Source organism: Chenopodium album, chromosome 18, assembly GCF_948465745.1.
Source record: "Chenopodium album chromosome 18, dcCheAlbu1.1, whole genome shotgun sequence".
In the NCBI taxonomy this organism is placed as follows: Eukaryota; Viridiplantae; Streptophyta; class Magnoliopsida; order Caryophyllales; family Amaranthaceae; genus Chenopodium; species Chenopodium album.
The window spans coordinates 46,652,080-46,669,670 of record NC_137851.1 but is presented as its reverse complement, the minus strand read 5'-3'; the positions used below and the strand labels follow the sequence as shown (position 1 = coordinate 46,669,670).

General features: G+C 39.1%; 1 pseudogene; it reads left to right on the top strand.

Annotated features, from left to right (window-relative positions):
* The first annotated feature begins 12,953 nt into the window (after nucleotides 1–12,953).
* Nucleotides 12,954–13,052, top strand: LOC145593264 (small nucleolar RNA R71; annotated as a pseudogene).
* The last annotated feature ends 4,539 nt before the right edge of the window (nucleotides 13,053–17,591 follow it).

Sequence of the window (17,591 nt, the reverse complement as noted above, 5' to 3'; positions counted from 1 at the left end):
CAATCTTCCACATCCTAGGGAACATTATATTGTCGAAGATCTGCTACTACATCACGAGCTATTTTCTTGAATCATGGTGACAACCTTCACAATCATAGCAAACGCCGTCGAAGACCGTCTCATCATGAACCGTTCTTCTCAAATCTGGGTGACGACTTCCACAATCATAGCGAAAGTCATCGAAGACTGCTTATCTCGTGCCATCTTCTCAATTCTGGGTGACAACTTCCACAATCTTTGCGAAAGCCGTCGAAGATTGCCCATCTCGTGCTATCTTCTCAATTTTGGGTGACAAGTTCCACAATCTTAGCGAAAGTTATCGAAGATCGCCCATCTCGTGCTATCTTCTCAAATCAAATGATAACCTCCTCAATCATGGCAAAATCTATCGAATACCGCTTCATCTCGAACCGCCCTTCTCAAATCGAAGCGAGAGACCCTTTAATCTTAGAGCCTCCTGTCGAAGGCTTCTTCCTTTTGAGCCTTCAAATCTTCTTGTCTTTACCCCTAGAAGTAATTAACGTTTTCATCTTTGGAAAATTCATCTTAAGAACCATGTCTAAGATCTTAAAGTCTGATCTTCAAATTGATTTGTAGAAATCTTCCATCCTAGGAATTCTTTGTGATTATAATCAATCACTATTCAAATATTCTTAATCATATTTCAAATTTGCTTCATTTGATCATCATCAGACCGATCATCAATCAAGACAATAATCGGGCTGATTACCAATCGAAAAGCTATCAATTGTTCATCAAGAGGCTCAAATGGATTATTCACGGACCAACCAATCCAAGTTGGAGACCATCGAAGGCTGACGCGGGCAAATTAGAGCCATCATGCAGCGACAGGTATATCGCGCTGCGTTAGGGTGCATCATGCTGCACCAAGGTGCATCGTGCTGCGTTGGGGTGCATCGTGCTATGAGGTTTATATTGCAAAGCGCTTGAACCTAAGTTAGAGCTTTTTCTGCTCGTTCAGCTTTGGACTTAGCGTACCTGCATCTATATTTTGGAGTATAGGACTTTGCTCATGTTTTTCTTAGGGTTGACCTAAGGCTTGGGGCTATTCAACTCATTGTGTGAACTCGACTTAATGTGTTTTGACACATACGACTCAACCATGACTCAAGGTGCAAGACTCCACTCGATGTGATATGACACAACATGACTTAATGTACATGACTCGTGTGTGCATTATATTGTGATTGTGCTCGTGCGACTCGAAATGCAAAAAAACACAAATTTTCCGTCATTTTTGTAGAGGGTACCAACTTTCTCCCGAAAAAGAAAGACGCGAAAAGGAAGAAGTGAAATAATTGAGAGTGCATGTTGAATGAGTTTAGTCAAATGTATGTGCTGATGTTATATCTCATGGTGCAAGGATTATAAAATCCTAGGCTATCTCAATTGTTGACTCGATGATGAAAGTATTTAGGTAACTTAGGCACAGAGGCTAAGTACTTCATACTTTGTCATGCAATGATGACTATGATAATGAGTGATCTTGATATGACAAGGCGTGCTTCATCGTTATGTTAAAATTTCATGATAAATGGTTCCTAAAGGAAGGATTATTTGGTCATGTATCTGTGATGTGTGTGAAAGTGACACAAAAGTTAGGCCGCAAAGGCTAAGTGTATGGAAAAATATTTTGAAAAGAGTCAAATAGTGGTGACTCTTAGGCTGGGTAAGCTAATGATATAGAGATCAAGCCCCCAACTCTAGCTCTAAGTGGATAGGGATGAGCATTGGAGATCCCTTGGTATGATTATGCGTGAATACATATGTGAATGAATGCATGACTATTACGGTCGCACCCCAATGTGAGGTTGCCTACGTATCCGTTAGGAATCAGGCCGAACGTAGCTCTAGCCGAACCTCGCACAAGTGTGTGTATACCTCAAAGAGGTCTTTTGAAGGGTTGTAACGGGGTTAGGCTAAAGGTTGAAGAAGAAAAGATAAAGGCTCAAGACAGATAAGCCCCCAAGGTGTGAAACCTTGCTTTTGAATCTTTGTATTTGTATGCTTGAGGTTTTCTCACTTTTGAACCCTCTTTTGTTTATATTTTTGCTCTCTCTTTTTTGCTTTTGCATTTTTTTTTATTTTGATAAGTGTGGGTAATCCCGATCATGCAGTCTATCACTCACTTGGCATTCATGTTTCTCAGGCACGGTACCAAACACTCAATAAGAGACGCAATTTGAGACGTATTCTTATCAAAGATATATTCATATCAAAGACATTGGAACACTTGCCCTTTTACACACTATTTTTTGCTATTTTAATCTTTTGAAATTTTTATAACATCACTCAAGCTTTTGTATTTAAAAATTGCATAAGTTACATACCATCCCATCCCAAGGTTAGATAGATGTAGATTGAAAAAAGAAAGGCCAATTGTTAAACGAGGCTCAAAGTGTTTTATCAAGAAAGGGTTGTATATTCGAAAGGGGTAAAGGTGATATGATATGGATACAAGAGGTGCCTCAAATCATTAGTATACCTTTGTGCTTAGTCCGACGTGGATTTTTTTTTAATGCAATGCGATGATCATATCCAAGAAAAGAAATGCTCATTTTATTAAAAGGAAAAAAGAAAAAAATCCTACAAAATAAATCTAAGGAAAATAAAAAAAAAAAAAAGTGCCTATGCTAGACTTATTGGGTAAAGGAGAAAAAAAAAAGAAGAGGAGGTCACGAAATCTTGACGTTGAAGCCCGTCTTGTGTCTTGTGCTTTATCATCACTCGGTCTTTTTGCCAACTGGAGGTATGGGAAGCTTGTTATTATCAATCAGATATTAGATGGCCTCTTTTAGCTTCCAAAAACTTTCGGTAGCATGACCCCTTACCTTGATGGTACTTGCAGTGTTGATTTGGGTTCCAACTAGGCAACCTCTTTTCAGGTGCGGGATCTTGAATAGGTCCAATAGGAGTAATGAGTCCCTTGGCATGGATTCGATCGAAGGCAGTATCATAGCTCATTCCAATAGGGGTGAACTCTTTTCTTAGTTGCTTTTTAGGTCCTCGATTATCCATGACTAAGATTTCATTAAGGTCAATGATGGGAAGGAGAACGGTAGGTCGTTGGGCTACCACCCCACCCAATCAAACAAAATTTGTAACTTAACTAACCCCTATTTAGCGTAGTGGCAAGTCAAGGTCGAACCCAAGGGAATGGATATCAAGTGCACGATGTCTAAATCAAGCTATTTCGGAATCAAGAAGGGGTTTGAGGTAGAATTAAGGCTAAACTAGGTAATGCAAACTTGTATAAAATCAATCTAAGACACTAGGGCAATGGATCCACATGCAATCATAATGGAATCGGTAATTTGGGAGGTCAAACCGACTAAGTCAAGCGATATGAAGGAAAATCATCATGTATCCAAAAGAGCATACTAAGGTGGTTCACCTAGAGGTCTAACTAGCGTCAACTACGCTAAACACTACCTAGGGAACGTCACAAAGCACCTCAATCGTGAAATTGCAAGTTCACTAATCAATGGTCCGTATCATAGCAAGCTTACAATGCAATCTAGTGTATTAATCAAAGATGGCTAAACCTCAATTAATCACACACATGCACATGAAAGATCAACCAAATTTAATCATATCATCAACTCCATCAATTATCCCCAAATTACACTATTCCATCATTCATACATGCTTCACCATCTCCCTAGCTAGGAAACTACTCACTAGCCATAGGAATTAAGATCAAACTACAACAAGCATCAATTTCATCATCAACATAATTGAAATCAAAGATTAAACCAACAATCAATCAAAATCAATCAAAATGCAATCAATAACCAAATCAATCATCAACATTATGAAAAACTAATGAAATCAACTAAAATCAAACTTGTATTAAAATCAAGAAGAAGATCCTTACAAAACCTTGATCCAAAGATCAAATAAAATGAGGAATCCTTGAGCAATCACCAAAAATCATGAGTTTCTCTCTCTAGTTCTTGAGTTTCTCTCTCTAAAATTCTCCAAAAAACTCACTATCAAATTCAATCTAAAACTAAAAACTTCCTTTTTTCAAAAATAGGTAGAAATAACTATATATACAAGGAGGAGGTCGGTAATGACGCCCAAAAAAAGACCCTCATAAGTGCGGGCGCTCGGAGGAGGGAGAAAGGCGCGCACGGGACACACCCAGGAATGTGCGCCCGCACACACCTGGTGTGCGGCCGCACACGACCAATGTGCGGCCGCACACTCCCTTTGTGCGCCCGCACATAGCTGGGTTTCCTCCCCTTCTTCTCTTCGTCCTAGCTCAAGTGGTGCACGCATCCAGGATGATGATGATGGAGGACAAAGTGGGCAGAAACTTTCTTGAATTTTTTTGAAGAATTAAAGCCATGAAATAAGGCATAAACAAAGCCTTGAAGCTTGCCCCTTGGATCCACCTTTGACTTGGAACTTCTTGCACCTTCTTTAGGCATAAAAGCAATGAAAACTCGTAGAGAGGAGGCTCGGGAATTCTTGGACAATCAATTACCACCTACAAGCAAAAGATAAAAAGCAAGTAAAAGAGAAAAATAACAAGTAAACTAGAAAAAGACATGAAAAAGAGAAACTAACTACAAAAAGCATAAAATGAAGAAAGCAAGAATAAAACTAAGGAAAACTAAAGAAAAGAGAGATAAAATGAAATAAAAATCGTCCAAAAAGGAACCAAATGAGTGCCAAAAATGTCACTCATCAAATTCCCCCAAGCTAAACTTTTGCTCGTCCTCGAGCAAACAAAGCAAGAGAAAGAGAGGATGAAAATTTTATTAAAAACGAAAAAGAAAGATTCAAGAGAAGAATATACACTAAAACTCATTGTCGTAGGAATCACGGTTGTTTTTAGCTACAACAAGCCCTTTAAACCCCAAAGTCGCCTATGAGGACGAGTGAGGTCTCGTAAGGGTATCCTAAGAGTTTGACCCATAACTCTCCACCAAACATCAATGAGGCAAACCAAAGAATTAAAAGAAAGAAAAACAAACCTTTACGAAATGAATCAACATAAAGACTATAAAGCAAGTGAATGACAATCTTTCTCAAGTAGTTAAGGTATGCACATTTCAAGATATCCAAGGTTGATTGAAACATAGGGTATGCTAGGCATAGGAACTAGTTATCACAATTCACTTTCATCCCAAACAATCTTACCGCGTTCTTCCCACTAGTCTCAAATCTCCCTTTAGTGAGTGTCCCAATGATTCCTCGAAGGAACCGGAAAAGAAATATTTTAAGGCTACTCGACAATCTTGACTATGCATCCCCTTTCCTTAGGCAATGACCCATGATGCCCTCCCCCGAATAGTGACTCAACTATCTAGGTCGAAAGGTCTTTCCCCAAGGTTGTAACGTAAGGCATAAAGGGTGAAGGTAGGCAAAAATTTTAAAATTTGGTGATTTTCCTAAAAAGTGAAGCAAAAGGGTGATCAATCCTTAACACCACAATCAAGAAATTACCAAACAAAAACAACACCCCCAAGCTTACTTGAAGCTATACTCACAAAAATATATACAAAAAGCGTACACGCTTCTCCCCCAAGCTAAAATGGAGCATTGTCCTCAATGCTTAGTAGGAGAAAAGAATACAGCAAAATATTTTTGAATTTTTCACTTTTCATTTTTTTTTTTTTTGTTTTGATATTGTAATTGCAAAGTCCTTGCCTTTTTTAACATTGGACGGCTTTTACAACTTTTGCACTTATTTGTCCATGCCTTTTATAATAAAGGACGGCTTTTACTCATACTCATTTGCCATTATTCACAAAGAAATTATAACACAATCTTGCTTTCATAAAAACCAAATTTCCAACTTAACCACCACAAACTTCATCTCAAATGATCATATTGCTTCACAAAAATCAAGAAAGGTAGAAAATGAAACAAAAGGTCAAATAACTAAAGGTGTGGCTTGAAAAGAAGGGATAAGGCTCAAATGGTTGCAAGAAGGCAAATGAAACCCCAAAACAAAAGAAAATAACAAAATATAATAAAAATGAAAAATACCACCCCGAAAAATGTGCCTTTGTCCTTCCTAGATAGTTCGGTCTCGTGTTTGAGAATCATACATCAAGCTTTATTAGATTAGGTTTGCATAGTCAAGGATCCACGCCGCTCATACAAGGAATGTTGAAGGCTAGAAAAACAAGTAACCTCACAAGGTTGTGGCAAAAACTCACCAATGGTGTCAAATCAACTATAGGAAGCAACTTCCAACATACCACAAACAAGTAGAATCCGGCTTCATGATCCTCCTAGTTCAAACCAACTACCCTAGCATACACTATCCTAGAGTCAACCGAACGTAATCTCAAACCGTGCATACCTTTACAACCTAGGAAGAAAGTCATGCAAAAGACAAGTCCAATGTACAAGGTTCATCTCAAAAGAAAAGAAATGAAAAACAATGCCTCAAAATCACATCAAAAATAAAAAGAAAGATAAACGAAAGTAAGAGAAAAAGGTAAAATAAAAGAGAGGAAAAGAAAAGGAACGGAGACAAAGAAAAGGAAAACATAGGAGAAAAGCATGCAAAGGACTAGAAAGCATGTTAAACACATAAAAATCCCAATCGACAAACAAGTGATCGATAGACAACAAAGTCACCGATCCCAAACACATTACGTGTTAACAAGCATCCATCCTCGAACCATTCAACTTCTCCTAAACTAATCCTATCCTATGCAACCAAGGAAAATAAAGAGAAAAATAAGAAAGGTCTCACCGGGATTCCAAGCTTAGCAAAAAAAAAAAAGGAAGCAATTATAAACCACCTCGTAGCATGCCATATCCATAAGCTCATCAAGGAACCAAGTGAGAAAAAGAAATAAAAGAAACTATGAACAAAGAAAATGGTTAGTAACTTCAAAACAAATAAAAGAAAACAACAAATAAAAGAAAATAAACAAAGCAAGAAGTATATACAACTAAAGGAAAGAAAAGCTAAATGAACCCAAGAAAAGAAAGAATAAAAGAAATAAAGTCTAGACTAACTAAAGAACTACTCTAAACTACAAGATTTGGATTTAAGGGATTTGGATTGAGGGATTTGGATATAAGGGATCATCAACAACAACATGCGAAGCAAAACAACTCCACAAACAACAAACATCCAGGCAAATAAGGCAAACAAGCTAGCTACAAGGAAAGTAGCCTAGAGATCAAGAAAATGAGGAAACCAAAAAGAGGAATGAAAATAAACATGCAAGCAACTAAGATATGTACACAACAACAACAAGGTCACCGAGCAAGTTACTAGTTCCCCCAAGTGAGATAGACAATACATCTCAACATCCCGATCAAAACAAAGCAAGTATCAAAAATATGAGGGATGGAGGTAAAAAGCATGAGAAGCTAAAAGGGAACTAATAACTACTACCATCACCACCACCACTCCCACTTGGCCCGGCCCCATCGGGGTCTCTGTTGCGCTCGGGGTCATCGAAGGGATGAGGGTAAGGTTCCCATCCTCCGGTGTACCCCTCGGGCCACCCATAATGCCCCTTGAAAAGATCGTGTTGCCAAGGAGCAAGAGGGGTGAAGCTATCGGGCAAAGTGAGTTCAAAGGGGTGGTTGGGATGGACATGGGGGTAGTTAGGATCCCCCCTATAGTCACTACCACCCGGAGCCTTGTAATCATAGTTACCATGCTCGTCCGGGTAATAGTGACGCTCGGTGTCGGGGTTAGAAGGCCCCGACCAATAAGGATGCCCAAACGAAGGTAGAGGACCTTGTTGGGGCGGGAAGTATGGATAGTTAACCGGGGGAGTAATGTTCCCACGGTTAACTTCCGCATCATAAAGTTGTTGTTGTTGTATAAACATACCTTGTTGCATCTCTTGAATACCTCTTATTTGGTCATAGAGGGCCCCAAAGTCTTGATCGTACATGCCATCTACGTGGATTTTCAATCCACTCAATTGCTCACTAAGAGCCCTCAAATCATCATTGGAAAAAGCATGTTGCCCTTGCTCTTGTTCTTGCTCATGAGGAGCTTGTTGTTGTGGAGAAAAATGTTGTTGTTGTTGATGTTGTTGTTGTTGTTGATTTTGTTGTTCTTCCTCATCTTCTTCTTTTTCATCCTCCTCGGAATCAAAGTTGGGATGCCGGAAGGACCTGGGAACATGCCAAACATTGTCGGCAATCCTAGCCAAAGAAGTCAAGCTAGGGTTAGGCAAGAAGCACCAATGCTCGTTGCCCCTTAGCCACTCATATCTCCCTTCACTAAAACCCTTGGAGATAAATTGGATTTGACCCAATTGTTGCATATCGAGGTAGATGGAATCTGCATCCCCGATCTCCTTACAAAATGGGAGATAATCATCGAGGCGAAGGTGAGTCAAAAGCCTAGTTACCATACCCCCACATGGGATCTCTCCCGTCCTCCTTTTGCGAAGGTCCAAGCAATATTGGGCAAAGATGTAGCCCAAGTTCAACCGGCCTAGAAACTCCGGGCGAGTAGATAGCCAAAGGACCTTGAGCTCCAATTTACTCAATTTCCCCATCTCTTGCTTGGGGAACAAGACATAGCCCAATAGACGGTGTACAACCCTAAGACAAGGTTGGTACACGTCCGAGATCTTGGCCTTGTTGGCGATGAACTCACTACCACCGGAGATCTTCCCACCAAGAATCTTGATCATAATCCGGGAAGATGAAGTGTTCAACGTTAATAATATCCCCATGGGGATCAAAGTCCAAAGTAGCGTTGAACTCCTCCAAAGATTGGTCAAAAATGTTGTTGAACAATTGGAACCGCACCCTATATACCCCTCCAATGGGTACAAGCTCCAAGGTAGCCAAGAACTCCAAGGTAGGCTCCTTGTAGGTGCGGTAGGCATCGGCGATGAAAGTCCCCAATCTCAAATTCAAAAGCAATGACCGGACATCATTATCAATCCCCAACTTCAGCATATCGGATTGAAAGTAATGGCGGGTTTGTTTGAGGGTTCTTTCATCTTTCAGATTTTGGTAAAAGACTTTTTGTTTATCGGTGAAATTTTTCTTTTTTGGAAGAGAGGTTGGAGGTCGTGTTTGAGTGGAAGATGGGTTGGAAGTACTAGGCCTAGAAGATGTACTAGGCCTAGTGGAGGTACTTGGGCGGGGAGGTTCCTCGATGCTAACATCGGTTTTTCGCTTTTTGGTGAGTTTCTTGAGGTATTTAGACATTGTGAGAGGTATAGAAGATCACAAACAACCAATCAAGTAGCAAACCAAAGAACCAAGAGCACCACACCCAAATTCACCTGTTACTACCAAAATCACCAAACTCCAAATTCACAATTCCTTTCAATCAAACCAATTCCAAACCAATCAACAATATCAATGTACCAAGAAAAATTCCTTTTCAATCAATCCACGAGCAAACACAAAGCCAATACCGAAATCACCACATACTACCAACTTTCCAAAATTTCAACTCACAAGAATTCAACCAAAATTGATGAAAATCGCTACAAAATCAACAAACAACACAATGTCATGCAAAATCAATCATCAAATATCACCAAATCACAACCAAAATCAAGAACAAGCATCAAAAATCACAAAATCAATACTACACTATTCATGCTCATACAAATTTGTAATTCATGCAAATTTATGATATAATTGGCAAAATTAAAGCAAGGATTAGTGATTATACCATAAAAGAAGCAAGATAAACCAATTTTGAGCAAGCAATTCCAACTCCACACAAAACCCCCAATTTTCGGCCACCAAGAGTAGGAGAGAGATTGAGTGAAAATTGGGTCAAATTGTGAGGAATTTGTAGTGTAGAAAGATTTGTGAGTGATTTTGAGTAAGAATGGAGTGATTTTGGTGAGGATTTGAGTGTTTTTGGATGATGAATGAGGGTGGAGGAGTGCACACAAAGGAGAGTTTGAATGAGAGTGTGCGTGAGGAAGATGAGGGAAATGAGAAAATGAAGGGAAAAAAGGAGGAAGAAGAAGATAAATGCACGTCCAGCATCTGTGCGGCCGCACAGCGCTGATGTGCGCCCGCACTCGCAGGCTGTGCGCCCGCTCATGCCTCGTGTGCGGCCGCACATCCCTGTGCGTGCTCCTTCCTTCTTTTTTTCTCAAAAATTTGATACTTACTGCCTATTTGGGTGCGCACATGAATCATGATGGTGATGAGGAACAACATAGGCAGTAGCTAAAATCATTTTCAAAGTCCTCAAAGTTGAAAATTCATGTACACACCACAAAAATTCACTAAGTATCAATTTCCTCCAACTTTCAAAATATGAATTTTCTATCTTACCTCTCTAAAATTCTTACCCTTTTACCTCAAATTTCGACTAGAATCGAACAAAATATGATTTGTGCCATGAACACCTTCCATCCATCATGCATATTTGTTGAATTCCAATCCCGCAAACGGACATCCTAAAAATCCAAATAAGGAGAAAAGTAAAAGAAAAGACAAAGTAATAAAAGAAACAAAAATGAGAAAATTCAAAAATCAAAGAGAAAGGTTAGAAACTCCGGGTTGCCTCCCGGGAAGCGCTTGCTTAAGGTCCTAAGCTCGACCCTTCCTCCTAATCATGGAGGATCAAAGAACACCACCTTCTTCAAGGTGGTTGATAGAGCAAATTCTTCTTCAACCTTGGGCAACTTCTCATTATTGCTTAATGAAACTCTCACAAAATTCTTTTCAAATTCTTCTTTTTCACTTCTCAACTTCTTCCTTTTTCTTGCCTTCTTTGAGTCACGGGCCTTTTTCTTCGGCTTGACTTCAACATCCTTAGTCATGGAAGCTTTCTCTTCCACATGAGAATTAAGCTTGAACCAATTTGGAAACCCAATATCTTTCTCATCCTTTGGCTTTTGAATCACAAATTCTTCTTCACTAACATGATCAATACTTGCACAAACATCATCAACAATCTCAAAAACATTATTAGTAGAAGAATCAATCATGCACATACCATCAATGGAACGAGAAAGACTAGCACATGCGATATCTAAGACACAAGATAAAGACTCATGCATTGGTTTTAACTTAAAACTCTCTTCTAATTTCTCACACCTCAAAGTAATTTGACCTCCTTTGACATCTATTAAAGCTCCCGAGGTAGCTAAGAAAGGCCTCCCTAAGATGATCGGAATATGTTCATCCTCCTCAATCTCTAGAACAACAAAATCCACCGGAAAAACAAACTCTCCAATCCTTAAGGGGACATCATCAATTCGTCCCTTGGAAGCTTAATAGAACGGTCAGCCAATTGAAATGTTATCTTAGATGATTGAAGCTCACCTAGATCAAGCCTTTCGAAGACCGAAAAGGGCATAATACTCACACTAGCCCCTAGATCACACAAAGCATTCTCAAAAACCATTTCCTTAATTTGACAAGGGATTGAAAAATTCCCCGGATCCTCCATCTTCCTTGGGAGTTCACCATGGATAAGAGCACTAAAGCACTTCCCTCCTTCCACCGAACTACCCTCATCAAAATCCTCTCTCTCTTCTAAGATCTCCTTAACAAACTTGGAGTACTTAGGCATGTCGGGAATTGGTTCGGTAGGGGGTGTAGAATCATGAACATCCTTAAAAGCTTCAAGGAACTTCCCAAATTGCTCATCCATTTTGAATCTCAAGTATTTTTGGGGATATGGTAGATCGGGAAATCTCTCTATCTCACTCATCCTTTCATCAACACACTCTTCTCTTTTGTCAACCTCACAAAAGAATTCCTTAGACTCAACTTTTTCCACTTCATTCTCCTTGGAACCACTCTCATCTCTTCCTTCTTTTGGCCAAGAAACTCCCTCATCAAAATCATTTCCACCACTTGTGGCAGTAGAGTACACGGGTTTCTTTGGTTCAACACCTTGGGGAGGCAAAGATGGAGGACTAGCAAAATCCTTAATAGTGCTTGCTAATTGGGTAATTTGAGTCTCAAGCATCTTATTGTGGGTCACCATCTCATTGAATTTCTTATCACTAACCGCCATATAGGTGTTAATGATCTTGGTTTGATTATCAATCAACTCTTCCAAGGTTGTCTTAGGAGAAGAAGGTTGTGAATAGGAATTTTCACCTTGAGTCCTTGGAACAAAACCGGGTGGGGGACCTCTTTGAGCATTGTTTTGAAAATTTCCCCTTCCTTGGTTGTTCCAATTACTCCTATTTTGATTTGAACCATAACCTTGATTATGGTTACCACCACCATGATTATGGTTTCCATTACCTTGGTTATGATTTACATAACCTTGGTTTTGATTACCATAATTATGATTTTGATTACCATAGTTTTGGCCTTGATTTTGGCTACTATAACCTTGGTTATGGTTACCACGAGAACCTTGATTCCCTTGGTTCCTATAACCACCATTATGATTATAGTTGTCAAAATTGCCTTGGTTTTGGTAATTCCTATTCCATTGGCCTTTTTGATTATCAAACCTTTGAACATTGTTGTTTGACACAAAATTAACATGTTCACACTCATTGTTGTCAAATTCATCAACACATTCATTAGGACAAACACTAGAGTCATGATCATACGATCCACATGCATCACAAAACAAGCAACCCAAAGGCATATTATTTGAAGAGGGAGGGGGTTGAGAGTTAGAAGGAGTACCTCTCCCCTTAAATTGGGAGGGAAGATTAGAAGCTTGAGAAGAGGAAGAAGTGCTCTCCAACTTAGCTTTGATTGCGGTGACCTCCTTTCCTAAGTTTGTCATTTGGGAGGAAAGGTTGTTGATTGCATTGAGATGGTCCACCGAATACAATGAAGATTGCTTGCTTGAAGAGTCCCTCTCCCCATCTTGCCAATCCCTATAATATGTCACCACGTCCTCAATGATGTCCACAACTTCTTCTTCGGTTTTGTTCATGATAGGGCCCCCGGCCCCTCCATCAAGGCATGACTTGCCTTGGGGACTTAAACCGCCATAGAAGATTTGGATCACTTGGTATGTGGGGATTCCGTGGTGAGGGCACTCCCTTTGATACTCTTTGAATCTCTCCCATGCTTCATAAAGGCTTTCACTCGGCCTTTGCTTGAACCCTTGAATCAAGGCTCTTGCCTCCGCCGTCTTCTTTTGGGGATAGAAACGGGACAAGAAAGCCTTTGTAACATCATCCCAAGTTCTCAAGGAGTTGGGCTTCACCTCTTTGTCTAGCCACTCCAAAGATCTTCCTAATAGAGAGAAAGGGAACAACTTGAGGCGGATGAATTCTTGAGAGACCCCATTGACTTTGATGGTGTTGCAATATTTTTCAAATTCTTTCAAATGGTTCAATGGGCTCTCATTCTTAGCCCCACTATATTGCCTTCTCTCAATCAAGGTGATCATTGCCGGCCGGATTTTGAAGTCATTTGCCGGGGTAGTAGGTGGAGCTATTCCACTCTCAAACCTATATGCCCCGGGCACTCCAAGCTCCTTCAAGGCTATTCTAGGATTTTCACCCATTCCTTGCTCTTCTTGAATTTCTTCTTCACTTGAAGAGATATAAGTCAAGGATCTATTATCCACTCTTCTTCTTGAAAGAGTCCTCTCAATTTCCGGATCAAGGGGTACAAGGAGACGATCACGGGTTCTATGCATGCAAAACTCACACAAAAATGTTAGTAGCACGGCTACAAATGTAGCCTAGAGAAACAAAATCTTTTTGTATTTTATCAAAATGAAATAGACTCAAAAACAACATACACTCAAGCACCATTCCCCGGCAACGACGCCATTTTGATGGGAAGGAGAACGGTAGGTCGTTGGGCTACCACCCCACCCAGTCAAACAAAATTTGTAACTTAACTAACCCCTATTTAGCGTAGTGGCAAGTCAAGGTCGAACCCAAGGGAATGGATATCAAGTGCACGATGTCTAAATCAAGCTATTTCGGAATCAAGAAGGGGTTTGAGGTAGAATTAAGGCTAAACTAGGTAATGCAAACTTTTATAAAATCAATCTAAGACACTAGAGCAATGGATCCACATGCAATCATAATGGAATCGGTAATTTGGGAGGTCAAACCGACTAAGTCAAGCGATATGAAGGAAAATCATCATGTATCCAAAAGAGCATACTAAGGTGGTTCACCTAGAGGTCTAACTAGCGTCAACTACGCTAAACACTACCTAGGGAACGTCACAAAGCACCTCAATCGTGAAATTGCAAGTTCACTAATCAATGGTCCGTATCATAGCAAGCTTACAATGCAATCTAGTGTATTAATCAAAGATGGCCAAACCTCAATTAATCACACACATGCACATGAAAGATCAACCAAATTTAATCATATCATCAACTCCATCAATTATCCCCAAATTACACTATTCCATCATTCATACATGCTTCACCATCTCCCTAGCTAGGAAACTACTCACTAGCCATGGGAATTAAGATCAAACTACAACAAGCATCAATTTCATCATCAACATAATTGAAATCAAAGATTAAACCAGCAATCAATCAAAATCAATCAAAATTCAATCAATAACCAAATCAATCATCAACATTATGAAAAACTAATGAAATCAACTAAAATCAAACTTGTATTAAAATCAAGAAGAAGATCCTTACAAAACCTTGATCCAAAGATCAAATACAATGAGGAATCCTTGAGCAATCACCAAAAATCATGAGTTTCTCTCTCTAGTTCTTGAGTTTCTCTCTCTAAAATTCTCCCAAAAACTCACTATCAAATTCAATCTAAAACTAAAAACTTCCTTTTTTCAAAATTAGGTAGAAATAACTATATATACAAGGAGGAGGTCGGTAATGATGCCCAAAAATAGACCCTCATAAGTGCGGGCGCTCGGAGGAGGGAGAAAGGCGCGCACGGGACACACCCAGGAATGTGCGCCCGCACACACCTGGTGTGCGGCCGCACACGACCAATGTGCGGCCGCACACTCCCTTTGTGCGCCCGCACATAGCTGGGTTTCCTCCCCTTCTTCTCTTCGTCCTAGCTCAAGTGGTGCACGCATCCAGGATGATGATGATGGAGGACAAAGTGGGCAGAAACTTTCTTGAATTTTTTTGAAGAATTAAAGCCATGAAATAAGGCATAAACAAAGCCTTGAAGCTTGCCCCTTAGATCCACCTTTGACTTGGAACTTCTTGCACCTTCTTTAGGCATAAAAGCAATGAAAACTCGTAGAGAGGAGGCTCGAGAATTCTTAGACAATCAATTACCACCTACAAGCAAAAGATAAAAAGCAAGTAAAAGAGAAAAATAACAAGTAAACTAGAAAAAGACATGAAAAAGAGAAACTAACTACAAAAAGCATAAAATGAAGAAAGCAAGAATAAAACTAAGGAAAACTAAAGAAAAGAGAGATAAAATGAAATAAAAATCATCCAAAAAGGAACCAAATGAGTGCCAAAAATGTCACTCATCAGTCAAAGGTACTAACATTGTTACTAGAGTAGGGTGTGTTCGGAAGAAAAAGGAATGTCGTTCTTCTTTCCTTTCCAGCCACCGTTGTTACTATTGTTAGTAGCTTTTTGTTTTGCAAGGTCATCTTCAATGTCAATGCCTATGTTATAGACGGCCTTGAACGTATTCAAGTTTTGTTGGTATTTCAAATGCTTTGAATACTTCTCTTGGAGGTTCTTGATGAACATTCTTATGGACTCCTTTTCGGTAGGAACCTCTACCATCCTAGAGGAAGTTTCTCTCCACTTATTGAAGAAAGAGGTGAACCCTTCATTTTCCTTTTGCTTTAGCATCTCAAGTTCCCTATTGTCAGTTTCAACTTGAATGTTGCACTTATATCTATCAATGAAAGCGTTTGTTATAGAATCCCAATAAGAGATTTTCTCTTTGTCAAGGGAGAAGAACCATTATTGATAAACGGTTTCTAGAGATAGTGAAAACAACGAGTGGAAAGCTTTCCTATCAATTCCCTTAATATTCATTATAGTTTCCAAAGCTCTTAAATGAAAATAAGGGTTGTCAGTTGGCTTGAATCTAGGGATGTCATTGGCATTGAACTTCTGCGGAAAAAGTTTCTTGTCCACCGAGACCCCTTGTGAGCTAATCCCCTGAAATTTATAGTCATTGAAAATTTTGCTCAAGCTTTCTTCCATTCGCTCAAGCTGTTGTTGCTTAGCAAGGTCATTGACTTGGAGATCGAGAGTTTTGAACATCTCGATCAAGTTAGTCATGTTTTGCCTTAATTCATTAACTTATTCTTGGAATGCCATTTTCTTAGCTTTCCTTTTTTGTCGAATCGGTTTATCAAATAGTAATAATTGAAAGAAAGTGTTGTCCTTGATTAACCGCCCTTCTCTCCTTGACAAAGTGTTGTGGAAAGGGAAGTTATGAATACTTATTGTTAATTATTTGACTCAAACTCAATTCAACATGCAATAGATGGGAAGAGATCATGGAAGAATGTGGGGAGTGATATGCATGGAGAAAGCATGTAGAGAGTGGAAAGATGATGTAGATGGAGAGATGTGGAAGAATTAGGAATAGAGTGGACCCCCAACTCAAATAACAGAAAGAGCAACTCATGCATGAACCTAAGACATGGTCATGGTGTGAAAAGAGTATGTACAAAATGTGTGAAAACTTGTGAGTGTAAGTGATATGTTCAAGACTTGTGTCATGACCATGTAACTAGACTATGTGACTAGACTCAAACAAAGACTAAGTTAAGACCTCACGTATGTGCACTAAACTGGACAGGCTGTAGTATTTTAGTCATAACTTTTGATCAGTGACTCCGAATTGGACGAAACCAACGCCAAATAAAAGATAAAACTCGGGGCTACAGATCCATTGGTTGTACAACTCGTAACTCTTCCTAGAACTCCGGCTATGACTAAAACAAGTTGATGCTTGTGCAGTATACGGGAATAAAAATCCGGGTTGACTCAAAAGAACTATGACTCGATTTTAGACATATATATTAGCTCAAATTTATATTTAGTGACATGTTAGGATTTTTTATTAATCTTGTTAGTATCATGTCTAGGATCTTGCTGATATTATTATGCTTTGATGAGATTATTGTTATTATGATGATGGTTTGTTGTTATATTTATTATGTTGCTTGTTATATTATTGTTATTGCTTGATCACACCCTCTCTTGCAGGTTTAAAGGGAATTTGTACTTGTAATCATGCTTAATAAGATAATTAATAATTTTAGGCTAATGTGATTTTAATTCAAGTGATCGCCAATAATAGATTTGTTTGTGCATTAATATTCAACCAACATAGATTAAACAGGTTTATGGTTAATATATTGATCACAGTGGAACTCAAGTGTGGGATGCTTGAAATATTCCCTAAACAGCCATTAGCATTACCCTTATTAGTATTATAATATAATTGTTTAGTAACAAAATAGTATGCATTAAATGCAATTTGGCGCCTAACCTCAACCTTACATTTAGGCACCTAAACCCAAATAATCCCTCTCCCCCTTTTTTTGTTTAGCAATGACATGTCAATTTCTCATTAGAAATTTATGTCTACCCCACATAAACTACGTGTAACATATCTCTTATCCATTACATCTCAGACGTTTGAAAATTCTTATGTACATATATACCCGAGTATAATGTGAATTTGAGGTTGAGTAATTCTTTTTTTTTTTTTTTT